At 46.4% G+C, this 26579-nt stretch overlaps 1 protein-coding gene across 1 annotated transcript in view; it reads right to left on the minus strand.

The window, feature by feature from the left end:
• Positions 1–26579, minus strand: part of POLE2 (DNA polymerase epsilon 2, accessory subunit) — a 1095907-nt gene that overhangs the window by 159135 nt on the left and 910193 nt on the right. The window lies entirely within an intron of this gene.

Genomic DNA, 26579 nt, shown 5'->3' on the forward strand with positions numbered 1-26579 from the left:
TGAATTAAAGGTGCGCTCCTTTAAAAACAGGAGAGGCTCTTCAGATGGCTATCCGGACCACTACAGCAGTGTGCAGCGATTTCCACCACGAAGAGGATCCTCTGGCTGTGGAAGATGAGCTGGTTGACCCCACCAGTCTCAAGGGAAGAAGACTGGATCTTCTCTGGTCGTCGAAGGGTAGATAGCTCAGGACTGCAGCAGGGCTTCACTGGGATGGGGTAGTTGCAGCAGCCGACTTCTCCACTTCTCTTCGGTTCCTTGTAGTTCCAGTGGCGACTCTGACTTCTAGCCCAAGAGTCCTGCCTTTTATGCAAAAATCCCCCATTCACACAGCCTGGCTGTCAATCACGCAGCAGGGGGGTTGTCCAGCCCGGACAACCACCTCAGCCAATCATGGCAAAGTGCGACTTGGGTTTCCTAGGATACCCCGTGCAGGGGGTGACTACACCCCTCCCTCACATTCAGCCCACCTAGACACCCAGGTGCCTAGAGGAGGGCTTCTTGGCAGAAGCCCGCCAAAAGACTGAACAAAGAAGGCAAACCTGGTTTGCCGCGCAAAGTAAAACACAAGAATGACTTTAACAAAAAGAAATGGCAAATAAACCCGAACAGAGCCAAAAGAAAAGAGTATTTGGTCAAGCTGGTTTATGTTCGAGGATAATATAATAGCCTAAAACAGTACCACGTTTATATAGTATAATCGCGGTAGAAAAGTTAGGGTAGATACCACTGCCACCAGCCAAGTCTAAATGTTAAAAGAGCAAAACAATGCTCTAGGAGGTGCAGATGAAAATGGCTAAGGATTAACCCTTTCCAATACTCCATGTAAGATAAGGTGTACTGGATCTGTGGTTATTTGAATATGTAAAGTTAATGGCAACTTTACCCTTTTCTGGGGGACAGTAGTCAGCCTCAGAAATGGAGTCGGTGGGAAGCCTAAAAAAACAACCCTGTGTCACTGCACTGAAGGTGCTGTGTAACACACAAAAGTGTGGGGCTACTAAAGTGGTGTGCTCCAGAGTCCACAATCACAAAAACAGATGAAATACACACGGCAAAACACAGGTAAGAGTGGGGGAAAAGCTCACACTCTTACCAAGTGGAAAAAATAAACTCCAGAAATCCAGCAAAGCTGCTGGGGGACTCGCTAGGTAAGGGAAATTAGCCATTGAATCAGAATTCTTCCTAACAGCCACCACCAGTTGTAATTTGGCAGAAATTCCTCTTGGTCAAATGGCAGTAACAGTAATTTGTTTTTGGCGGTATTCTGGCAGATTTACACCCGGATACGTCCCCAAGTCGTAATGAGGCCCTGTAGGTTTTATGCCACTGGAAAATCACTCATTTGTGATACAAAACACAAATATCTCTTGTCATAACTGATTTGGCTGTCAAGAAACTGACAGAATACATTTTCCGATGGATTAATGGCAATTAAAAGCAATATGTCAAAAACATGCTGAAAGGAGTTCAAGGGCCACTTTAATGAAGTAACTCAATGGCCAGGAGAACATGCTTCTAAGAATTTATCTAAGGATGATAATTGCATCAGAATAACTGCACCTTAGAATATGATGATCCAAAATTCCTGTGCCCCTGCTTACTATCCACATTATGTTCTCCTGTGGGTAGTGATAACACCAGCCTTAGAGACATATGTTATGTTATGTTACTTGCATTTTTTTATATGCACCATAAAAAAGGATTACGTGCCTAACAAAAATGAGAAACAATGAATTGCTTCAACCCACAAAGCTCCATTGATATTTTTTCGAATTAGTGACCAGTAGAGCAGTGGCATAGGAAGGAAGGAACTCTAATAATATTAATGCCTGATCTCAAAAGAAATTTTATGAGGAAATAACATCTTTTAACATCTTTTAATAACCTGAAAGTACCCCTATTGGCAAAGCTAATAACTTTTTTACTCCCTGAAAAATCATTTGACTCCAAGTAGGGAGCAACATCTGATTAGAGCCCTGCGTGTACCCCTGACATAGGGAGTGAAATGGCAGGGCACATAATAAAGTGTATAGTTGTCCCCAACCTTCCACACAACAGCCTAGATAAAGTTAAACAAGAGCTTTACTGAGGTTTATTATGGAGCCCTGTTGTAGAAAATCACACATATATTACTTTTAAGTTAATTGCATCAATTCATCAGAGATAAAACTGATTGCGTGCCTTCTTCTGTAATTATGTATGCCTCTTCTGTAATTCTTTGTGATCAGTTAAATAAGATGCAGGGAGATGCTAGAGACTGCACACACAGAACACAAGGTTATATTGAAAAACCCTCTGCAACTGAGCATAGAAAGAAAAAGAAGGTGCTGTTGTCTAGATGGGTACTAGAATTTCCTATCCTTTACCAACCACGCAAAACACATTTCCTTCAGTATACTGCAGAAACATCGGACTTAGTCTTTGAAATTTGCTGCTTTGTTCATCACCCGAAAGGAGTGATGCTTCCACCCATACCCATCACCAGCCCCAGTGCTTGCCTCCAATACTAGCTCAAACAGCACTGCATAAAGTGAGGGATTGTAGCAGTAAACACTCACTGGGATAGTTGCAGACCCGCAATACTTGGCAAGCAAGGCATATTTAAATGCCTTAACATATGATGTGCATTTTAAGAACGTCATGACTCTGCAGGTAAACTATTATTTTGCAGTGCATACAAGATTGTTTGCAACATACCCCACCCTTATATCATTGTGTAGGATTACACAAGTGCATAGTGAAACTGTTTTTGTATAGAAGCAAGTTACCATATAATGTGTGAAGGCATATGCCGAAAAGGAACTCTGAACTCTTGGAAATTATGCAGATTGTGTGAAAAGCATTTTCCTGTCTGAATATCCAGTACCCTGAAACTATGCACGACTAATAGTCCATATGCCCTTGGGCTGATTGTGCGCTTTAAAAGTACGAATAAATAAATAAATAATCCCAAGCATAGTCCATACCCATTATCCCTTGTAGGCTAAGTAAATGATATTGTAATGTCGCTCTCTACTTATAGGGTAATGCTAGTAATGCTAAAGTAGGAGACGCTGAGCATCACATTTGTCTTTTCAAAATCTTTAGAGGGCACATTAATTATTTATTTTTTTTAAACTTTATTTTTCGGTTGCAATTCCCAATGCATACGCATGAACAACTCCGTGGTAATGGATATACATTTTGTTTTCTCCCATACATATATCTATATAAAACAACATCACAATTTATGATATTAAACGTTTGTTGCCAGGGTTAAGGCACACATTTCAGTCTGTATCGTCCTCTCCCGAGTTAGGTGGGGTGGTGCGAAGGTAAGTCCTGAACGCTGACCAAATGTCTTTAGGTCTGCACGGAGAGGGGACCAGACCTATGTACGTTTCTTCACATTCGTGCACATATGCCAGTGATTTTAAGAATTGTTCTGCACAGGGGGCGTGGGGACTCTTCCATTTTTGCAAAATATTTTTTTTTAGCCACCACACATGCGGCGTTGAATAGCCTCCTAGTTTTTTCTGGGAATTTTCCGATGTCACCAAACAGATATTTTTTGGGGGTAAGTTGTGCGGGAATTTGCGCAATGTCTTCCAGTATATTTGCTACTGTCTTCCAGAATCTAATTATTTCAGGGCAGGCCCAGTACATATGGTATGAGTCAGCTTGAGGGTTATTGCATTTGGGACAATTCGTGTTTGTGGACACCTTTATTTTAGCCATCTTAACAGGGGTATAGTGAAGTTTATTGAGCATTTTGAATTGTACGAGTCTGAGCCCCGCGTTGAGGGAGACCTTCTTTGTGAGGAGACAGTACCTGGACCATGTTTCTTCCTCTATTGTTGTACCCATGTCCTCTTCCCAGGTAGACTTTATGTTATTGGAGGACTTCGTATGTGTTTGGACTATGTTGTACAGTAAGGAGACGCTTATATGAGGCTGTGAGTGAAGTGCCTGGTAACAAGGGTGCTCGGGCGGCTCAGCAGGGAATGATGGCCAGCGTTTCTTGAACGCCGCTTTCATACGATGATATTGTAACGTGACAAGTTGGCCCCTCCCCACTGTGTCAGCGAAGTCTTCGGGAGTGACGAAGCTTCCATTGGGGAACATAGCCTTCATTGTAATGTCATAGTTCGGGATTCAGGCTTTCTGTATACCAGGGTCATACGAGGGGGCAATGCCCGGAAAGTTCCACAATGGAGCTTGGGAGTCATAGGGGATATCAATGTGGAGGTGCTTGCTAATTGCAGCCCAGGCTGCGATCGTGCAAGCTACTGGGTCAAATTTACAATCGTCTTTATAAGATGTTGCAAAGATAATAGATTGCAAGTCCGTTGGGCGGACCGAGTGCCAGTCAATGGGGACATGAGGTGCTTCTGATGTAGGGTTCTGCCAGTATTTGGCATAATGAGCCTGAGACACAAGATAGTACAGCTCATAATCGGGCGCAGCAAAGCCCCCCGTGTCGTAGGGTTCCACCAGTTTTTCCCATTTGAGCCTGTTAGCCCCACTGTTCCAAATGAAGGTGGTTGACAGGGAGCACAGGTTTTCAAAAAAGGGTCTGCCTGGTCATATCAGGACGTTATTAAAGATATATAGGAGTTTGGGGAGGATCACCATTTTTGAGCACTGCTATCCGACCAGCCAGTGATCTGGGCAACTTAGTCCAGATCTGGAGTTTGGTGTGGATCGTCTGTAAAGTGGATTCGTAATTCTCTATATATAGTGACTGTTTGTCTCTAGATACAAGGATCCCCAGATATCTGATGTAATCTGGGGACCATCATAGACCGTGTGTGCATGAAGGGCAGGGGGTGGACTGTGTCAATGGGAAGATTTCAGATTTGGCTGTGTTAATTTTGTACCCTGAATGATGGGCCATCTTGTTTTCCATCAGGAATCAACTGATCCCAATGGCAGGGCCGGGGTATCCCAAAATGGAGGCTACTCCGCGCACCTGTCAAATTCAGCATGGAGCTGCCACCAGCCCATACCCTGCTCTGTGGGCCACCCACAGGTGCCCAAAAACATACACTAGGGGCACAGGGTTGTACCCCCACCCATGGGTGCCATAAGGGTATCCCACGGGTCCGTTCACCAAACCAAAAGAAAGAGAGCTGCACCGCAAGGAGTCCTACATGAACTTCTGCACAGAAAACACGACAGAACACACAATAAAAAGCAGTAAAGGACAAGGATACAGAGGCCCTGTCCCTCCGATGCATTTCCAGCATCACAACCCCTCACCCAGACCTTAAACGTTTCCCACACCGTAGCCCATTTCCCCACCGACCCCGTGTTCAGCTGAAAGAACTCCTCCATCTCAGTTTGCAACGATTCAACCATGGAGGCATTCTCCAGCGCGGGGACGGACGTTTAATATTCTGGAGCGATATCTCAAGCGTGACTGGGGAATGATCAGAAAACGTATGGGGGAGGATTTCACAGCTCACTACGGAGCTCAGCAGGAGAACGGATATGAACCAGTAGTCAATCCTGGATTCAGAATCATGGGCTGACGAATAGAAAGTGTATTGACGGTCTGTGGGGTGTACCCCTCTCCAGGCATCGGTCAGCACCCTGTCCTGTAGGGTCTGATGGATGGTATTAGCGGATCTGGTGAGTGACCTTTGTCGAATGGAGGACCTGTACAATAGCACATCTAGGATAGTATTAAAGTCTCCACCCCACAGCACCCATGTGTTAGTTGTCGTGTCGATTTCGGTGAGGAGATGGGCATAAAATTTGGGGTTGTCTGTGTTTGGACCATAGGAGTTGAGTTGACCAGCACCCATCTTTCCCCAGCCACTGTGCCCCATACCACCACATATCTACCCAACGGGTCGGATTTACTTTTTTTGGGGACGAACCCCAGCGATGGATGTATTAGTGTGAGGATACCCCTGCTCTGTGACGAGTATTCAGTGTAATACCTGTTGTTACCCCATTCTTTCAAGATCTTCTTGTTAGTCTCTCAGAGAGCATGGGTCTCCTGAAGCATTACCACATGCGGACGGTGCCTGTTGATGTATGCCCCCACCTTGCTGGATTTTGCTCTATTGTTCAGACCCCGGATGTTCCAAGTTAGCAGCTTAAGCGACAATCCGCTGGAAGTGTGGGGTTTATGTGCCATGTCAATAGGTGTAAAGACAATCTTGGGAGAGCAGGATGACGATTTGGGGGAATCAGCGCGTGACTTGTGACTGCATTTTTAACATTAAACACAACAGTAAACTGTTTCGCAACTTGCCCAACATGGGCTTTCGACCATACCTCTGGCCAGTTAAACAGACCCAAATACCCGGGTCCCACCCCCACCGTCTGGCCCAACTTGATGATGATCCCCATTTAAAACCCTGTGGTTTCACTCGTGGCGGGGGGCGAGTGCTGCAACACCGCCTTCGTAGCCGAGCGCGTCTCATCCGACTGTCCTTGAATGTTGGAGAGTAATAAGAAGCGCAAATAAAAGAACAATCCTGCCTGTCTTTGGTGAAACGAGAATAGACGATTCGTTGTAGGTAGAAGGTGGTTCATAGCTGCGGTCGGACAGTATGCCATGTAGATTACTATACCGGCTGCTGAAGTAGATTTTGATCAGGTTCGTTCCTACCAGGAGGTAGAGGAATAGCAGATTCCACATAAGCCAACTCAGCTGCCGGAGAGTCAAAGAAGAGCGCACGTCCGCCATGTTGTATCCGTAGCTTTGCTGGAAACAACAGCGCACATGGAACCTTTCTCACCCGCAGCTGTCGTTTGGTGGATTTGTAGGAACGTCTCTGGGTTTGGACTCCCGCAGAGAAATCCGGATATAGGTGTATGTTGTCGTTGCCGTGTCACAAAGGGCCCTTTTCCCTTGCCAGCCTCAGAACTGCGTCTCTGTCTCTGTAATTTAGAAGCTTTGCCACTATCGTGCGGGGGGCGGGGCCCCCGGTTTGGGTGGTGGAGCCAAGGTGCGATGTGCTCGTTTGACCAAGAATTGTGAAGAGAAGGAGTCAGCACCTAGGAGGGACCTCAAAAGGGCTTCGATTTGGGTCTCCATCGGGCCTTTGCAAAAGGATTCTGCTAAGCCGACAATGCGTATATTGTTCCTTCTCAACCTCGACTCCAAATCATCACACTTATCACAGAGTTTATTCATTTCGCTTTTCAAGCCAGCTATGTCTTGAGTGTTTTGATGGGTCGAGTCTTCGTTTGCACTTATTCTGTTTTCGGCATCAGTGATTCTGGCACTTTCCTTATCTACCCTGGCTTTAAGGGAGCCTATCGTGGAGACAATATCGTCCAGCTTGACATTTATCGCCAGGAATCCGTTCTGAACCGTCGTCAAAAGATGGTCGAACTTGGAGTCTTCCGTGGCAGGGAGGTCAGATGTTGTCGAAGGGCCCGAGGCCTCTGCGGATGCTTGTGAGTTCGTGAAAGAATCCATCGGCCCGGTCTTCCTGCCCTTGAGTGCGTTTTTTCCAGGCATCACACGGGTGTCCAAATATTAATATCCGTTGTAGTGAGGATCGTAGAGGGCCACTGGGGGATGGATCGCCTCGGACTGTGAGTGGGCCTGCTGTAGTAGCCTCGATATGATACTAGGGCGCTGTCGGCCTCGGGGCCACAGGCCCGATGATGGCACTGTGCGTGGGACGATCGCCGTGGGACGGACTGCATTTGATTCAACAGGAGCTTCCCTTTGGGGGTCCACGCGCAGATACCAAGCAGGATTGTTCACAGTGTCCCTCTCAGCTTCCCTCGTTTGCCCGCGGGTCCGGTCCGCAGCAGGCCCGTACCACCTGTCCCACACAGTCGCTCTCACAGGTCGGCCACTGGATTAGCGTCTGGGACGGCTCGTATACTTTCCGTTTCGTTCCCCCCCTTCTTTATGGCGGTGTTCGAGATCAGTGGGGGTTCTGCCCGACCAGGACCGCCCAAGGCCGTGTAGGAGAATACGGGTGATTCAAGCGGAAGGACGGGGCAGGGCGCATGCAGCTCAGGTCTCAAGGCACTTCTCCTAGCAGAAAGGACACCGTCCTCGATGAGCGAATGTTGTTTCCTATCGGTTGGCATTCGAGGCAGTCCCGGTACAGGGAGTCCGTTCCGCCCGCGGGGCCGGACCCGCCCACTGCAGGGCCCACGCTCCACCCAGAGCCGCGGCACTTGCGTAGGTTACTCCAGAGCTCAGGAGCGGCCCAAGGCCCCCCACCTGCCACCCAGTCCGTATCTGGGCACGCCGGGTCCGATTACGCCCGTTGTTTCTCCCGGTGGGTGCAGGATAGGTACAATGGTCGAATCTGCTGGTCCAGTAGCGCGGATGAAGGCAGATACAGGATATAATTTTAGAAGGATAATACGCTGGAGAGGAGCTCCACTCTTAGGCGGCCATCTTGTTGCGCGACAGCACCCCCTTTCAAGGGCACATTAATATTTGAGTTTTATAGTGCATTAACTTACAAGGGGGCCGCTTCAAAACACTTGAGTGACATATGTACAAAGGAGAGGAAGTATGGGATTTGGTTACACATCCAAGTAGCATGCTTACTTACAGTCAGTATTCGATATTTGAGTTGGTTGTTCGATTATATGTGGGCAACGCTTTTGGTAAGGCACAATGAGTAACAAATTCTGGCGCCTGTACGTTATTCATGCTACAACAAACATAAAACAAGTGGATGTAGGTACACATCTTCTAACCTTTTGCAGAGCCAATAGAGGAAGAGTCAAGGTTGTCCGGTAGTATCCTAATGTACTCAGGGGCAGAAGTTAGAGTCATATGGTAAAAGTGTGGTAGAGTCAGATTTAGGAGTCATGGGTGGGGAGGGAACATTTTTGGTTAATGTGTGCAGGCCTATTTGGGTTAGATTCTTCTGTTCATAGACCTCTTTTTTCAGATTTGTTTTTAACCACTTATGTAGTATTTTTCTGTTAGGGATTTTAGGTGCATAGTAGTGTAAGGCAAATTAGCAGAATATCAAGACTAGTTGCTTATTTTAAGAGAAAGAAAATGTCAAGTAATTGCTGTGGCTTTTGCCTTATTAAATCTTTTTGAAAAGGTGAGAATTGTCTGTGTGTACTGCTAAAAAACCTTCTGAGCGGTACCCAGAAGGAAGCTGGGCAAGCACACACGCACACAGTTTAGGGGGAACATTGACCACTGGTAAGTAACTTGTTCTTCGAATGGATTGGGTCATCCCACATATTCCTCATCTTTAATAGACCCCCAAAGCAGTTTGAGTTAGCTGGTGGGTCCCAATAATTTTTCTTATTTGGCTTCCTCTCCTGAAAAAGAAACTACACAGTAAAATGTACTGAAAGCATGAAGGGATGACCAGGTTGTCGTTATTCAAATTTCTCGCACAGGCACACCTCTTTCCAGCGCTGAAGAAGCAGCCACCCCTCTAGTGGAAAGTGCCCTCAAAACCTACGGGCAAATTCTTGCAAGTTAACGAGTAACACTCTGTTAAGCACATTACAATCAATCTAGAGATTGATAGTTTTGTGACGGCCATGCCTAATCTTTGCCCATCAAAACCAATGAAAAGCTGATCATCTTGGCGAACACTTGCAGTTTTTGTAATGTAGTAATTTATTGTGCTTTTCGGGTCCAGACGATGCAGTCTCTCTTTCTCTTTTGAAAGATGAGGTGGTAAAAAGATGGCTGTACAATACGTTGTGCTAAATTCAATTCTGACACAACTTTCAGAAGGAAAGATGACCTAACTCTTAAAATTACTTAAATTAGGATGTAAAGGTTGTTTGGAAGGCAAGACTTGTAGCTCACTTACCCTAAGGGCAGACGTGATAGCTACTAGAAAAGCCGTTTTCATAGTGAGTATCCTCAAAGGACACGAATGTAAGGGCTCAAATGGAGCTACCATAAGACGTCTTCATACAAGATTTAAATCCCATGATGGCATGATAAAGGGAGTGGGTGGAAACAAATTGGTTAAGCCCTTCAGAATTTGTACCACAATTAGCACTTTGAAGTATGACCCCTCATCTGGAGATCTTTTGAAGATAGATAGGGCCACTAAGTAGCCCTTAACCGTGGCCACCTGCAACCCAGAATGGGTCAGATTAAGCAAGAAAGAGAACATGTGGAAGTTTACACGTGAAAGGATCTAGTTTCTTTTCCCTGCACCAGCTGCAAAATGTATTCCAACGGCAGTGGTACAGGAATTTAGTAGATCTCCTTGCGGAAAGCAATATTTCCATTACGTCTTCCTGAAGGTCCCAATCCTTATATCTTACCCTTTCAGCTACCAGGTGTCAAGATTGAGAGTCCTGATCTATGGATGAAGAATGCAACTGCCATCCTGCAGATGTAGGTCCTCTCTTTGGAGAAGATGAATTGGAGAGCAGATGGCCATTTCTAGAAGGTCCGCGTACCACATTCTCCTAGCCCAATCCGGAGCAATCAGGATCATGGTTTTCCCGAGCTTCCTCAACCTCCTGATGACATGAGGAATGACGGGGACTGGTGGAAACACGTACAGCAGTGGAAACTCCCAGTCCACTACGAATGCGTCCCCTAGAGCTCCTCTTTGGGGAAATTCCCTGGAGAACAGCTTGCACTTCCGGTTGACACTGGTCGCGAACCGATCCACTTGAAGGGTTCCCCAAAGGACGAAGCTCTCCAGAAGGACTTCCTGAGCTAGTTCCCATTCATGGGAGATCGCCCCTGAACGCTCACACCAAAGAGAGTACAACCCGCTAGGGAAGAAAGGCCCAAGTTGACATTGTAAGGATAACAAGTTTAATCTCACACGTACATGAGAGCAACAGCAAAGCACTCTGCTGCTAAGAACGTTCTGCCAAAAAGAGGTACAAGCAGAAACCTTTAAATGTACAGAGCAGCATAATGATGCAACAACATACAGTAAAAACCAGGGCGGCTGATTGGATGGACCTTATACAGGTACTGCCTTTATCCATATGGGATGGCAGTTTATTGGTCCCAGCCCAGTCCGTCCGTCCGTCTTCCATCACAAGGGGGCTGCAGGGCTCAGCTTCTTCGCACATTGAAGGTCAGAAAACAAATTAATTATACTCCTACTATACAGCTTGTTTATCACTCATACTCTGCACTTGGCAGGCCTTAAAACGGACACACAGAAGGTTCTAGGCCGCTCTAACCTTCACCCACACATTTCACTCACTCCCTCCGCGCCATCTGGCTCAAAGGTCTCCGCCCTCGTTTTGAACTATAATTTATCCTTCACTGTACCTTGCAATACAAATCACATGATTGACGCTTCAACAATATGCCCTGTCCATCCTCTTTGAACATTTCAGGACTTTGGGGGTTGGTGGTCAAAGGACACCTGGTGTCATGGAATTCGGGGGTTCTTAGGGTTTAGTCATTTATATGGGCTATAACTTGTGGTCACTCGCGAATGGGCTGGGTCATGCTTAAGCCAACATGAGATAACATGCACACCAGGCGCCGGCCCCTGATCGCGGCCTTATAGTGCACATTCCTCGTGTGAGAGACACATCTTTGAAACACTTTCATGAACAATGACTAGATGGTGTGGTCGATGGGGGTGCAAACTGTCCTCATGGGAGCTCAGGCATGACTGGAGATTTCTGTGGCCTCGTGAATTTGGGCCTAGTGCATGTAATGCTGCATTTACCACGCAAGCCTTCTCTTCTTCCTATGATTATTAATATCTACGCAAAATAGCGATGGCGCCCCCACCTGGGACCACACCCTATGGTTACACTATAATTGGTTATATTAGCATGGGGTCCTGCTGGGCAGGAAGGCGTCCTTCTCACTGTCCTCCCACCCCCTGGCTTATCACAGTGCTTCAAATGCATCTCGCCTTACTTTAAAGGGCCTAGGTGGGCAGGGCTGCCCCCTTCCCAACATTCCCCCCTTTTGTTACTTCTACAGTAATGAATTCTGGAATAGTTCTGTGCTCCCGCTCCGCAGTTTCTACATCAACATATTGCTTATTCCTCTTCACTGGCACCCATGCTCGGCACACTGATCGCAAACTGTCACCCTTACACGCATACTCCTTGGGTGAACATGTCATGTAAATGCAACCCTCGACAGGTCCACCCAAACCGCTGTGTAATTTTCTGGATCAGGAGGTGGGGAAATGATTGTGTGGTATAGAGGATCAACTTCATATCCATACGGGATGGGGAACATTTCATACTTCGGGCCACCCTGTGGGATATCGGTTTGTTCTTCAATGTTTTTTGTTTCGCAAGGTGCTTTTGAATCTCCAATTGATACCATCATTCTTGCGCTATCAGGTGTCACAGAGGCACAGCATCAAAGAACCAGCTGACAAGTGCAGAAAATGACCAGGATAAACACAATGATGGGTATTAACATTTTCACCATCGCTCCTAGTCACGACGGGGCTCAGTTAAAAGCCAGTTACCCAGTCACTGTCCTATACTCCTCCCTCCTCCTTTGTGCGAACCCTCAGGCCATGGACGGCTGCAATGATGTGGGATAGTGATGCGTTCCTCCTTGTCTTCTGGAGGAACAAATGTACAACAGGAATTGCCACATTTTTTGCAAACCCCACCCTCTTAACGCCTGCAGCTCGACCTTGATCACGTTGAATCCATTCTCCATGTCGTTCGCGAGCTGGACTACTTCCCACTCACAATTTTCAGCCATTTGGCATTGGCTGCAGCCTGCACTCCAGGCAACAGTAAAGAGGTGAAAAAAGATTCTGCTGAACTGAAAAGCCTATATTCTTGTGGTATTTTGTTTTGTAATGTGGAAGAGTCTTTAGATTTGTTATTCAATCTTTTCATCTTCTGTGGTTGCTGGAACTGTTCTTTTCCTAGCCGGATGTTGGGCTCTTGTGTGGGAACCAAACTCTTATCTTCATTCTTCACTGCGGGCAAACTTGTTGGCCCACCTGCAGGCAGTACTCCCTTCTTTAGGTGTTCTTCTGGGATTATTAATAGTGCTGAATGCAATGTGGCCAGTGAACAGCAGCCCCTCCATGACGCTGGGAGGTGCAAATAAGCTTGTCGGCCACAGATCCAGTAGTAATCCATCAGTGCCGCCGTTCCTTTCTTCATTCTGTGATAAAGAGAGTTTTATTACAATGTTTGTTTGTGCCGATAAAGACTGTACATTTCCTACGGAAACAGAGTCTATATTCTACTTCCTTGTGCACTGGCTTTGCCATCGTTGCAATCCATGTACGTTTTGCGATATGTTCGGTGCAGATTTGTGCTCGGAAGTTGACCACTCGTGCTATCCTTTCCTTGCTATATGTTAACAGTCCTTCTGCCAAGCAAGGCAGTGTGCTATCCTGCCAGTGATTATTGACATACTTCCGCCCCTTCACCATCAGATAGGGTAACTCGACACACACATTATATATTTCTTGGGTCTTGGGTGCATTTCACAAAATCTTGGCCCATTTGCAGTTCCACAATGTGTGCATGGAATGATCCTTTTATTCAGCATAGCGCAAGATGAACCGGGCATTGTGCCTCTATAATTGGACTGCTTGTGGCACTAACACCTTTGGAGCCACTGACGCATGTGGAATGAGAACATACATAACAGGTCCCATTCACAGAGTTTCTCCCCATACCCCTCATATCAGAGTACCATGGATTAGTGCACTCGGGCTGATGAATATCCTCAATCACATCAACCAACCCTTGATATATATCATACTTTTGTCATACTCCTCTCTTCATTCTTCTATACGCATTCTCAAGGGTGGCTGCTTTAGCAGTACTGTCAGAAATATCATTATACCATTTCATAGTGCTCGACAATCCCCTGCTTGTTGTAAACAACTTATTCTCTGCCTTCTTCACAGACGTAACCTGCATATTAGATTCATTAAATCCACTTCTATTATTATTGTTCACATTAGTACTGATATATGTAAATACACTTGTATTACCAACACTTATATGAATCATTCCATTTGAATAATATACAATCCTGATTCCCCAACTCCCCGTCTTTATAGGACCTCCCTATAATACCCTCACCCCAATACACTGCCAGTAGTACTAGTAATGTCACACACAATCCTCCAGCAATTACTGACCCACTATAATAGATATGTCCACAAAGTTGCATCCATCTTTTTCTTTCCTGAAATAAAACCACAGACACACAAGACACCAAAAAATGGAAAGACGTACTCTATACAAAAAGGAAAAAAGAACCAAGAGGGGACGAGAGGGAGAGAACGACGAGAGGCAGAGAGAGAGAGAGAGAAAGAGGGAGAGAGGGAGAGAGAGAGAGAAGAAAAGAAGAAAAAGCGCTCCCAGAAAAAGAAAAATGCAGAGCTAGCAGCTGAGCTTTTGGCTCGCCACTTCGATGTGCCACCACACCCGTATCGCCCTTGGGAAGGCTGCTGAGGCAATTGGGGTACACAGACTGTTGCCCCTTGTTTTTAAGATGAATGATGCGCCACTGTGCTCTCTGTTGGTGCCCTAGGAACGTCAGAGGTGAACCCAGTAGTGTAATTCTTTCACTTTTACCGTAAACCGAGTATAAAACACCACCTCGTACGGTCCCTGGACCGAGGATTGTTCCACCGGTGCACAAAACTGCAAACATATATTCCCTCAGCAGCAGTGGTCGAGTCATTATATGACCAGGATCTGCCCGAGTTGTCTGTGCAGCGGTGCTGTAACGTGTTGGAATAATGTATTGAAGAAATGTGTGCCATTGTCTGATGTTAAAACCTCGCACACACCCCAGCGTGGTAAAACTTCCTGCACAAGAAACCTTGCAGCACACTTGGCAACCGGACGTGCACACGGTCCTGCTTCTACCCACCTTGATAAGGGACAGACTATCACAATGAGGTACCTGGATCCAATACAACGCTCACCCATATCAGCATAGTCTATGCGTAATTCATGAAACGGGTCAGTAGTGTGGGGTAGGGTGTCCTGGAACGTTCGTAGCATCATCCCTGACTAAAACTTTGACATGTGGTGCAATGTATGAACATTTCTGTGATGCTTTCCTGGAGGTTTGGTATAAACCAATCCTCCTGTATCTCTTCTGCTATGTGTTGTTTCGAACTGTGAGACAGGTAGTGCAATTGTTCAAAAGCTACTGCTAGCAGCTCCTGGTGGCATTACTGCCTTCCCACAGCTCTCCCGCATCCATAACAGATCTGTCGGAGATTGCTTACATCCTCTCCGTAACCACAACTCCTTTTCCTTCTCAGATGCCCTGGGAGATGGGCAATGCTGTATAAGACACTGGATGTTTGCCTGTTGGTGCGGCATTCACAACGTACGAAGTGGATATTTCATTTGACAGATATGCAGCCATTTTGGCTGCTGCATCAGCGGCTGGGTTCCCCCTCAAGAGTTTGTCTGTCCTGTGAGTAAGGGCAGCACACTTGACGACTGCCAAAACAGGTGGCTGCGATAACAGTTCTAACAGCAACGCATGCTGCACTGGTGACCCATCCTCCCTCCGAACACCCCTCCTTTTCCAACGGGAGGGACTGGCATGTACTGTTGTAACCTATGCTGAGTCCGAATGTATCGTGACATGATGCCCCTTTGACGCCCTCAGTGCTTCGATGAGTGCCACAAGTTCTGCCACTTGTGCAGAATATGTGGGCAACATTTGCATGACCAATGTCTGGTACTCCTCTTCCTCAAGTCGTACCACAGCTGCACCTGTCCATCTCTGCCCATCCTCCTGCCCAATTGTGAATGACCCATCAACGAAAAAGTACTTCAACATCTGCCAATACACAATCCATTGCTTTACGAGTGTCATCCTCCTCCCCCTCTTATTGCGCAATCAGGACCTCTGTAGCAGGCATGTCTGTTAAAAAGGTGGAAGGATTCACTGTCTTACACCTAACCACATGAATATGGGGTTTAGAGATGATAATCTCATATCCCGACGACCTTTGTGTAGTCAGGGTAGATTTTGACATTTCTAAAATAGCAAACATTTTTTCCACATACAACGTTACTGAACACCCCATTATGATCGTACAACTTTTCTCTAAGGCAAAGGCAGCAGCTGCTAATGCTTCTTCCCACATGAACTGCCCTTGCATCACTGCATCCAGCGTGCAGCGTGCATTCCAGTAATCATTATTGCCCGTGATATTTCTTACCGTTCGTCTTCTGTGATGGTTCCGCGTTCACCAGCGATATGTCTGTTGACGTTCTCTCTGGCGCGAATAACTTCCAGGGTTGTTTTGGTTGAATCCAAGCATTTCCAGGGATTTTTATACTTGTGTTCCATGTTGGCACCTGCGCAGTGTTACTCGGTTTACTTTTGGGCAAATCAACTCCATTACTGTGTCTGGCGTTCTACAACATGTCACTCCTTGATGGAGATATGATTCTAGGTGAGTGTACACGGCTGTAAATTGTACCCAATGATTTAGACCGGATAGTCTGTTTTTTTGGTACTGTTTAGTTTTAGGGGACGTGGCGGGGATGAAAGCTGGAATAATGTAGTAGAGAGTTTCTATCTGTAGGTGTATTGAATGGTTTAACGTACAGTTTCTTAGTCTCGGGATCAGCAGAGTTGGTATTAGCTAGGAAATCGAGGGATTTCGCACTATGTTGGTACGTAAAGTGTAGGAATATGTTCTGTAGGTCAATCCAGTTGAAAAACCGTTCCAATTCTTGTTCATTGCCCGTCCAGATGATAAAAATGTCATCTATATAACGACGCCATTTTCTAATGTGGCTAATGAAAGGGTTAGTGGCATTCATGATTATATTTACTTCAAAACCTTCCATATAGAGATTGGCTACGCTAGGAGCCAGGGTAGCGCCCATAGCCGTTCCTTGTACCTGTTTAAAGAATTCCGCATTAAAGTGAAAATAACTCTCTACTAGAGCCATTTCAACGTCCCACAAAATGAACGAAATGGGGGGTGGTTCTGACAATATGGCCTCGTAGTTATTTCTCCTCTAACACGTCCAATGAAGCTTGCTGGGGAATGCTTGTATATAAAGCCACTACATCAAGGCCTACCAGGATCTCAATTTGTGGATCAAAGTTCAACCCTTCCACCTCCGAAATGATTTGTGTCGTATCCAATACAAATGAGGCCATCTTTTTCACCATTGGTTGAAGAAATGTGCCTGAAAAGCACGAGTGGGGCTCCAGAACTGAATTCACACCAGAAACTATTGGTCTCCCTGATGGATTAATCAAGGCCTTATGTATTTTTGGGAGAATGTAAAATTGTGGAATCTGGGGTTTATCTTTAATGAGAAAGTCAAATTCTTTCTGGCTGATCCATCCTCTTTCTCTAGCTTTAGTCACTTTTAATGTGATCAGCTTCAATAGGCGTAGTGTAGGGTCCTCAGTGAGTGGTTGGTCGCAAGTTAAATCGAGCAATTGTCGATTACATTCCCTTACGTAATCCGCATGGTTCAGAATCACTGTCGCTCCTCCTTTATCAGCCTTGCGTATTACAATACCGTGATTGCTAGACAGTTGTTTAAACGCTAGGATTTCTTTGCAGCTGGTATTTTGGTAAGTCTTCTTTCCTTTTGCCTGTTGTTCTAATTGTTTGACCTCTTTGAGTACCCTTTTCTGAAACACCAGAGCCTCTAGACTCTGGGCTGCTAACGGTACACAAAAGGTAGATTTGTTGCAAAGGCCAGATTCTGTGGTCTCTTGTTCATGAGCGTTATCCTCAAAGAATTGATGTAAATGGATTTTTCTCATGAACTGGTTGAATTCCTGCCGAAATGTAAAGGAACTATGTAAATTCATAGGGACAAAACCCACCCCTTTTTCCAATACCTCCATTTCTTGCTCTGTTGGTTGATAATCAGAGAGGTTTACCACAAGGCTTGCATGCTTCGTGTGACCCGGGGTTCTAGGTCCGAGGCCTCCGGGCCCTTCTCTAAAAAATGCTATTGGTTGTTTGGTCTGCCTCCTGGGTTCCCCCCTCCTCTGTTACCGCTGTACCCACCTCTGCAGCCTCGGGAGTTATTTCCTCTACTCTTATTGCGTCAGTTGGATTTACCATGGTATGTCGTGGTGTCTCCAAAGGAGCTTCCATCACTCGAGCTGAAAGAGGTGTTCCTAAATGTCACCTTTTTTCTTCCCTGTCCACCCTGGGCATAAGTGCCGTTGGTCACCTCTTGGGTATAGTAGTTTTCTTGTGTGTATGGGAAGGCTTTGCCATGGCTGAAATTGGTACGGTCTTTATTTATCCTTCTCACTCGTTCTCGCAGAGTGTCTTCTTTAAAGATGTTCATCTCTATCAAGAAATCATCTAGTCTTTTTTTTATACAGGTCTAAAGGTACTGCTTTTTGCATTTCCTCCTCGAGTGTTTTGAGGTCAATCAAGATTTTTTCTGTCATTTCTGTTGCAGTATCAATTATAAAGATCAGCCAGTCCCGACCACACTTATTCGCTACATAGCTCCATTGCAGTATGAATTTAGGGTTATCTAGAAAGAGCCATGGCTCATTTCGGACTACCAGGCCTTGGGGTAGCGTCCCTTTCCTCAAATACTCAAGCATGATGGAACCATGCAGCTCAGTTCTTATTAGTCTTTTTTTCATGTTGCTTAACTCATCCCAATTGGTAATATTCGTGGTGGCTTCAGAGGAACCTCCCAGCAGTGAGGCTTTTTCCAGCAGTTCAGTAACGTACTTGTCATCATAGCTTTTGCACTTATCCAGTGCCATTATTATTTTGTGATGTGGTTGTATTGCAAAATTCTATTGGGTTAGATCCGTAGTGGTACTTGGGGCATATAAGCCTGCTTCGTCGTGCTATGTTCATTCAGCACATCATTTTCTCTAAAGAAACTGCCTTAATATCTTAGTCCGTGTCGTTTTCCACCCAGTTAGGCGTATTAGCCCAACTAATAGTCGTGTTCCCAAGTGTAGATGGAGCTTATGTGCTCTTGCCCGGATGTTGGATCAGTCTCGTTCGCACTTCGTTTTAGTCCGGACCTATTTATGCACTCCGTATTCTACTGTGATGTCCGACTTTGGTTTGAGCAGCGATATATACATCTCACGGTCAAGGACCGTACTAGAACCTGATCAAACAAAAAAGAGAGATGGAGGGATATACAATTCACAAGCATACCCTCGAACTAAAGGGATCAACCCTTAACACTTTGAAACACAAAGCTTGTGATTGTAATTGCTACCTTGTCTAGGAGAGTTCTCTTCCAGTACCATATTCACTTATGGTACTGAGAAAAAACATTGCTTAGAAACAAGTTTATAAAAAAATACACATATTTTATTTTTCAAATACATACAAATGTTAAGAACACCATGCAGTGTATTGTTAAAGTGTCTGTTCAGTCTCCTATAGAGCAGATAAAGAAGGCACGTTCACTGTGGTATTTGCATGAGCTTTCCCCCTTCAACAGGTAAGTGTGTTAATTCAATTACTTGTCAGTTAAAGTGTCTTGTGCTGTGCTGATGTTCACACTGGGCCATACCTCATTAAACACATCTCACTCGATCTCATTCCATTCACTCTACTCTTCATTCACTTTCATAATCTCACTCCACAACCACAAATTGTGCCCGACATGTTTCTTTCCGATCTTAGTGTCTTGTGTCAAATACTCGGAAATTCTTCAGGGGTTTGTGTACGGGGCTAGTAAGGCATGAATCCCATCTCAGTAAATGTCAAAAACATAAACCCGAGGGTTTCTACTTAAAAGCAATTCCTTTGAAATATTCTTGTCAGAGTTGCAGTTGTAATCTCAATCCAAGGGTTTGTAGTGCCCTTTGGTCAGTTTACCCGGAAGAGAGTCTCCACCTATCAACCACTATTATAGGCCAATGGTTTGTGGCCCATAGTGCTTTTTTGCGTCAACACTGCTGTCATAAGCTGACCATCAGAATGTGAAAACAAAAAGAATCCCGGGGTGGCCAATATGGGTGCCGAACGAATGACTTATTTTAAGTCATCAAACTGTTTGATTATTTCTGCCGTCCACTGTAACTTGTGGTCCTTTGTTTTTCGAGCTTCCCTCAGGGCCTGCAAAAGTGGCCTTGTGTATGCTGTGTAATCTAGCATCCAGGCGCTGCATTAGTTACACAGGCCTAGAAACGTATGCATCTCTTTAACTGAGGCGCGTCTGGGGCTGGCACGTGCTGACGCTGCCAAGCGGGTAGTATCCTCTTCCCATTGGCCGTTACAAACTGCCCAAATAGATTACTTCCTGCTGGCAATATTGTAATTTTGCCATGCCAACCTTATACCCCTTACAGGCCAGGAATTCTAGCAGTGTAATGGAGTCCCTTTGGCAGTGCTGTTCACTGTCACTACACACTAGCAGATCGTCCACGTACTGGAAAATCGTGCTAGGCCCCTGAATATTCCCAAGATCAGCATGCAGTATTCTGTTAAATATGCTTAGGCTCTCAGTCTCCCTGAGGCAATCGAATGTGTTTGAAGCTCATCTGGCCTTGCTGCTGTCATGATGCCTACCTCCAAGGAGCCAGGTCCGACCCAGCAACCCCAGAGGCAGGCATCATTCCCCCCAGGGAAGTTCCAGCGGGCCCAAGCTGGGGCCCTTTGGACGCTGTCCTGGCGCCTTAGGCGCCAGGCTCATGTTGGACCCCAGTCCTGGCGCCTTAGGCGCCAGGCTCATAAAGCTGGACATGTGTTCAAGTGTTTTTATGTGCACTTACCTGATGCAGACCATGCTGCTACATCCAGGCCCTCTTGAGGCCTGAATGGGACTACTTTACCTGTGGGACTACTTTCCACCCAGGTGTGGTCGGGGAAGGATACATACCTGATCGGTGGAAGGATACATACCTGGAACTTCTTCCAAAGCTATTTAAACCCCACCCGAACAGCCACACGTGCTTCGCATTGTTCTGCACCTAGCAGCTGGACGCTCACCGTGTCAGCTCCTGCTTCTGGACTTCAGCCACGCCTGTCAGCATCCTGGGACACCTGCAAAGGGTGATAAGAAGAGAATTGGGGAGGAAGAAGGCCTTACCTGCTAAAGCTGCATCACGGAGACATCTCACCGATGATCTTGAAAAGGAAGACATCATTTTTAAAAGCATTTCGCTCCGATCGCTGCAGCGCTGCATTTCACTCACCTTTCTTGGGCGCCTCCATCTTCAGCAGCGATCATCCGGATTCGCAGCCACTTCCCAGAGCCTAGAGAGAAAAAGACAAGAACACAAGGTGAGAGAAGGAAGGGAATAGGAAAAGCTCAGTTTCCTTCTAAGACTTACCTGTTGGGTCATTCCCATTTCATTTCGGGTCTTGCTGCTTCCAGGCATTTTCCGGACCCCGGCCCCTATGGGGAAAAGACATCAACATTAGCGCTTTGTTGCAAGAAGTCTCCAAAGGAATCTTCTTTCATCACCTGAAAAAGACAATGAACATTATTATTTAAAGCTTGAACTTTTGAACTTGCAACAGAACTTTTACAGCGCCTTACCAGTATAATCAAGCTTACCTGAACTCCCATCCAACCTCAATCCAGTGAAGTAACTGGGTTCAATGCGCCCCTGCGTCAGAAGCAGGATGGAGAGCTCGTCCTTTCAGACCCTAAGGTGAGACTTCACGGGGGATCGTGGAAGGGTATCGAGGAGGGTTGGAAGGAAGTGGGAGGCTCGAGCATTATTCCGCCAGATTGTAATACTCCCTTTTCACATACAGGAGGATATTCCTGCGAGCCAGATTAGCCAGAGTAGAGGGGCCCGTCCTATCCATCTTCAGAGCCCTGCGCTTCACCATTGAAGAGGCATCAGCACTCGAAACCAGGCCAGCGCCCCCGTGGGAATCAGGTGAGCGTGACAGCTGCAAGGTAGGTACCTAGACTCCGGATGGAGGTGAATCGAGAAGAATGCATTTTCCAGACCACTACAGTGAAATATGTGGCTTCTTTTCGGGATACTGCATAAAATCGTGGCAGGATTCGGGACTACTGGAAACTCTTTCTGCACCACATCATTTATGGGGCGCAAGTCCTGAATCATTCTCCAATAGCCCCCGTAGATTTTTTTAACCGGATATATTGCCTATTGCATGGCGTATGTAGATGGCACAATAATCCCCTGGTCCAGTAGGGCCTGTATTGTTTTTCTAATGCCCTCCAACGCCTCTCTTGAGAGTGGATATTGTCTTATCCTGGGCAGCACTGCATCTGGCTTCAGGGGTATAATGCACAGGTGTTACATTTTATAGTAATCCTACATCATGTGGATTTGTAGTCTACAACTGCGAAGGCGCGTGCTGTAAACCTTCATCGAAAAATAGGGATGGAGTTAATGCTGCCATTAAGGGGCACTGCACTCTCCTGAACTGTATCATTAGGTCACATGGGATGCAAATCTCTAACATTATTTCCCCATTTGTTGTTATTCCCAACCAGCTCGTCATCCGTCATTTCCTTTACCTGCACTATTGGTTCGACATAGGGAACTGTGCACCACTCACACCCGTCCGTATCCATTCCCAAAAAGACAACACTTTTGTCCTAAACCAGCAACTCCTGTAGGTCCAGTGATAATATCATTCCTGCCACCACCTCGGCGAACCGGCTGGTTGAAAAATAAATCAGTGGGTCTTCAACAGCATTGCTTGGCAATCTGGGGCACCACCGTCTTCACAAGCACTGTAATACCATAAACATGTCCAGGTCTATGGGAATCCTGCGTACTAACTCCTCCATTGTCATTGTCTGTATTATCAACATCGCACTAGCAGCACACATCCTAGGCGTGGAACAGACTACTCCATTATCTGTGAAGGATATAGTCATGTTTAACTTACCGAGCAGGTCCCTACCCAGTAAATTTTCTGGGGAACTCTGGGAATATAGTAAGGGTGCCTGTACAAGCTTCCCTACCACCATTAAATCAAACTCATCAGTTTATGGAACCTTGGAAATCGCCCCACAGAATCCCTGCGCATCAAGATATTTTCCTGCTAGTGGTAAGTTTCCTTCCATGAGTTAGTTACACCAGAGTCCACCATGAATATGAATTGTTTATTTCCTATCTCCGCCCCGCCAACGGTTCCTCTTCAGGATGGGTTCTCATTGACAAGACAGGCGAGTGCTCCCTACTGCTGCTCTCCCAAATGGGAGCGGCAGACCCACCTAGCACCGTATTTACTGGGGGCAGCAATGGCCTGCTTTTGTTGCGGCAGGTGCTGCGCTTGTGTGTCCGGTGCTTGGGGCTGCTGATTATACGTTTGGTATGGCCCCTGTGGAAACTCACGATTCTGGTACCCTAAACCCTGTTGCTGGTACCCTAGTTCTTGGGGTCCATCTGACCCTTGGCACTGTTGCTGTGCCCCATGCGTTTACCCCACTGCAGACCTTCTCCTGCATTCCCTTGCGAAATGCCCCCACCTGAAACAATTCCAACATTGAGACTGCCCAAACCCACCTCCCCTGGGTCCAAACCGCCCTCCTCTTGCTCCTTTCTTTGAAATCACCCTCTTTCTCACTGCAGCCCAACTTGCTGCCTCTGTAGGCCTGGGTACTGTTGCCCCTGCCCCACTTTCCTTGTCCTCCTTCGGCCCAGAGCGCTGCAATAGTGGCACTCACAACTTGCTGGGTACTCCCTGTTCCTTCTAACTGTATTGGCCCCGGCATAGGCACCTAAACTGCAACCTTTGCCAATTTATTCTCCACCAATTTCGTTTCATCCCCCTGACGCCTTTGCGTCGTTTCCCTCTTCCGCTCCTTAATCCTTTTACAATGGTGCACTATTATACTCTGTATTTCCAGCCATCCCTTCACCTCAATACTCATAATCTTATCAAGCACCTTCTAAACTTCCTTCGGCAAGCCCCTCTTGATAATAAAATAGAAGAACGGTAATGATTGATCCCACGGTCCTCCCGTATCAGCTTTCCACTTCTTTTGCATTTTAAGACTAAATCTAGCTGGGTCTTCAACATCTTCCATGGAATACTGCATCAAAGATTGTAAATCGTGAGTATCTGGAAAGGCCCTGCGTATTGCGTCCCATACCAATGCTCTAACTCCATTAAATGATGCTCCATCATGTGCATCGTCCACCAGGATTACTCTCGGGTATCCAACCTTGACTCCCAACTACGGCAACCAAATGGCTCTTAAGATCCCCTATTGCTACGGGCACCCCTTCCGTTTGTTTTTCAAACTCATATATGCACTTGCTCGCACCTGCTGTGAGCTGTGGGAGGGCCTTAATTAAATTATTCTTATCCATTTGGGTCCAGGACACATACTGTGTCCTCCCTTCCCCCTTATGTATTAGAGGCATCTGCATTTTGGCTCTACTTCCCACACCTTCCGCGTAATTACTCTTCTCTTTACCAGGTTCTCAACCTGCCCCCTGCTTGAGGGGAATTTTCAGCTGCCTCTTCACCCCTTCCTTCTTCACTTGGATCCTCTGTGAACGTACCAGCATCCCCTTCCTCCACATCCTCTCCCAACACTGTATTCTCCTCTCCTAGGATAATCCACCCACCCGGGCTCCTTTCCTTCTCAACACCTCCCCGTCTTGTACCTGCAGTATCCATCTTAAGCAGCACTTCCCTCGACTTGCATTCCCTAGCTCCTTCTCTCAAAACACGTATATCCATTCCTGTTCCTGGAGATGTCTGTAGCCTTTTCAGTTCCTTTAGTAATCCTGACAATTTATCCTCGAACTCTCTAGATCTGTAACCCGTGATGACGGTACTTCGGGCGGTTGGGTATACGTAGGTAGGGGAGCAGTAGCCTGTGAGGTTACTGATGCTGCGGGAGACCCTACCGCAGCAGAAGGGGTGCCCATCACCGCAGGTACATAACTTGGATTAGTGTACCCTGGGATATGTTTTCAAGGGATATAATCCCATGCCCCCCACTGGCGCTTCTTCTCCCTTTCTGCACTTCCCATCTTTCTGTCTCTGCGCCTCCACTCCATTCCCTTCATCTTCTGCATCCTCAAACATACGCAGCTTCCCCTTATATTTTGCTACTAGAAATGTGGACATATGTTCCGAAATACTTGCAAGGCCTTGTACATGTGCACTATTGGTGATCATCCCCCCATGCTAGTGACGTGTATTTCTAACTAACCCCGTAAAACCCCTCTACCGCGCCGCTTGCTTATAACCACAAAAAAAAGAAAATCAACCCCCTCCCTTCTCTACCACCCTCCCCTGCGCGCACACCACTGCACAAGACCATCCAATACAATACCACACCACACCGCGACACACGCAATTAATGCCCCATACCCAGAAAGCACAAACACAATACGCTAAATTAGCAACCACTACTTGTTCCAGGCCTACTACTTTTACGAGACCACTACACTTATTTTTATATTCCTCCTTTAAATTATATAGTATCCTGTGGTATCACCTTCCCTCCCCTTCCGAGGAGGGTCTGCCTGCCTTACCTTTGCCTTACCTTATAATGCCTTACAGTATAATACTATACCGAAACACTCCATTCATAATACACATTTTTTAAAATAACCCTACCCTCATCCACGTCACGTCGATGACCATGCTCTCCCAGTATTCAACCCTTTCACACTTACAAGAGTCTACTCACATGTGCATGCTCACCCAAACTCCTCCGTCACGGGGTTACACCAGCCTGCATTCTCCTCGCAGTCACGCCCCGCTTCAAAGAGCAGAGAGGACTTTTCTTAAAATGGCTCCTGCTAAACCACTAAAAAAACATGGTTTTTTGGGTCTGATTGCTGTAGGTGGGCGCAGCTCCTCATGGAGAAGTGGCCTGAAAGCCTCCACAGGTACTGGGGGCACTGGGATCACGTCGGGGTCACCAACTGATGGCAAGCCCCTGAACGCTCACACGTGAGAATACAACCCGCTAGGGAAAAAAGGCCCAATTCGATCTTGTAAGGATAACAAGTTTAATCTCACACACAGATGAGAGCAACAGCAATGAACTCTGCTGCTACGAACATTCTGCCGAAAGGAGGTAAAAGCAGAAACTTTTAAAGGTAGACAGCGTCATAATGACGCAACAATATACAGCAAAAACCAACGCGGCTGATTGGATGGACCCTATACAGGTACTGCCTTTATCCATATGGGGTGCCAGTGTATTGGTCCCAGCCCAGTCTGTCCATCCGTCTTCCATCACAAGGGTGCTGTGGGGCTGAGCTTCTTCCCACGTTGAAGGTCAGAAAACAAATTAATTATACTCCTACTATACAGCTTGTTTATCACTCATACTGTGCACTTGGCAGGCATTAAGTCGGACACACAGGAGATTCTGGGCCACTCTAACCTTCACCCACACATTTCACTCACTCTGTCCGCGCCATCCGGCTCCAAGGAATCCGCCCTCGTTTTGAACTATAATGTATCCCTCCCAGCACCTCGCAATACAAATCACACAATTGTCGCTTCAACAACATGCCCTGTCCATCCTCTTTGAAGATTTTAGGACCTGTTATTTTGGGGTTGGTGGTCAAAGGGCACCTGGTGTCACGGAATTCGGGGATCTTAGGGTTTAGTCAGTTATATGGGCTATAACTCGTGGTCACTCAGGAATGGGCTGGGTCATGCTTTGGCCAACGTGAGATAACATGCACAGCACCAGGCACGGTCCCTGATCGCTGCCTTATAGGGAACATTCCTCTTGGGTGAGACACTTATCTTTGCAAC

This window comes from Ambystoma mexicanum, chromosome 14 (genome assembly GCF_040938575.1).
Source record: "Ambystoma mexicanum isolate Mex_15411 chromosome 14, UKY_AmexF1_1, whole genome shotgun sequence".
NCBI classification, from domain to species: Eukaryota; Metazoa; Chordata; class Amphibia; order Caudata; family Ambystomatidae; genus Ambystoma; species Ambystoma mexicanum.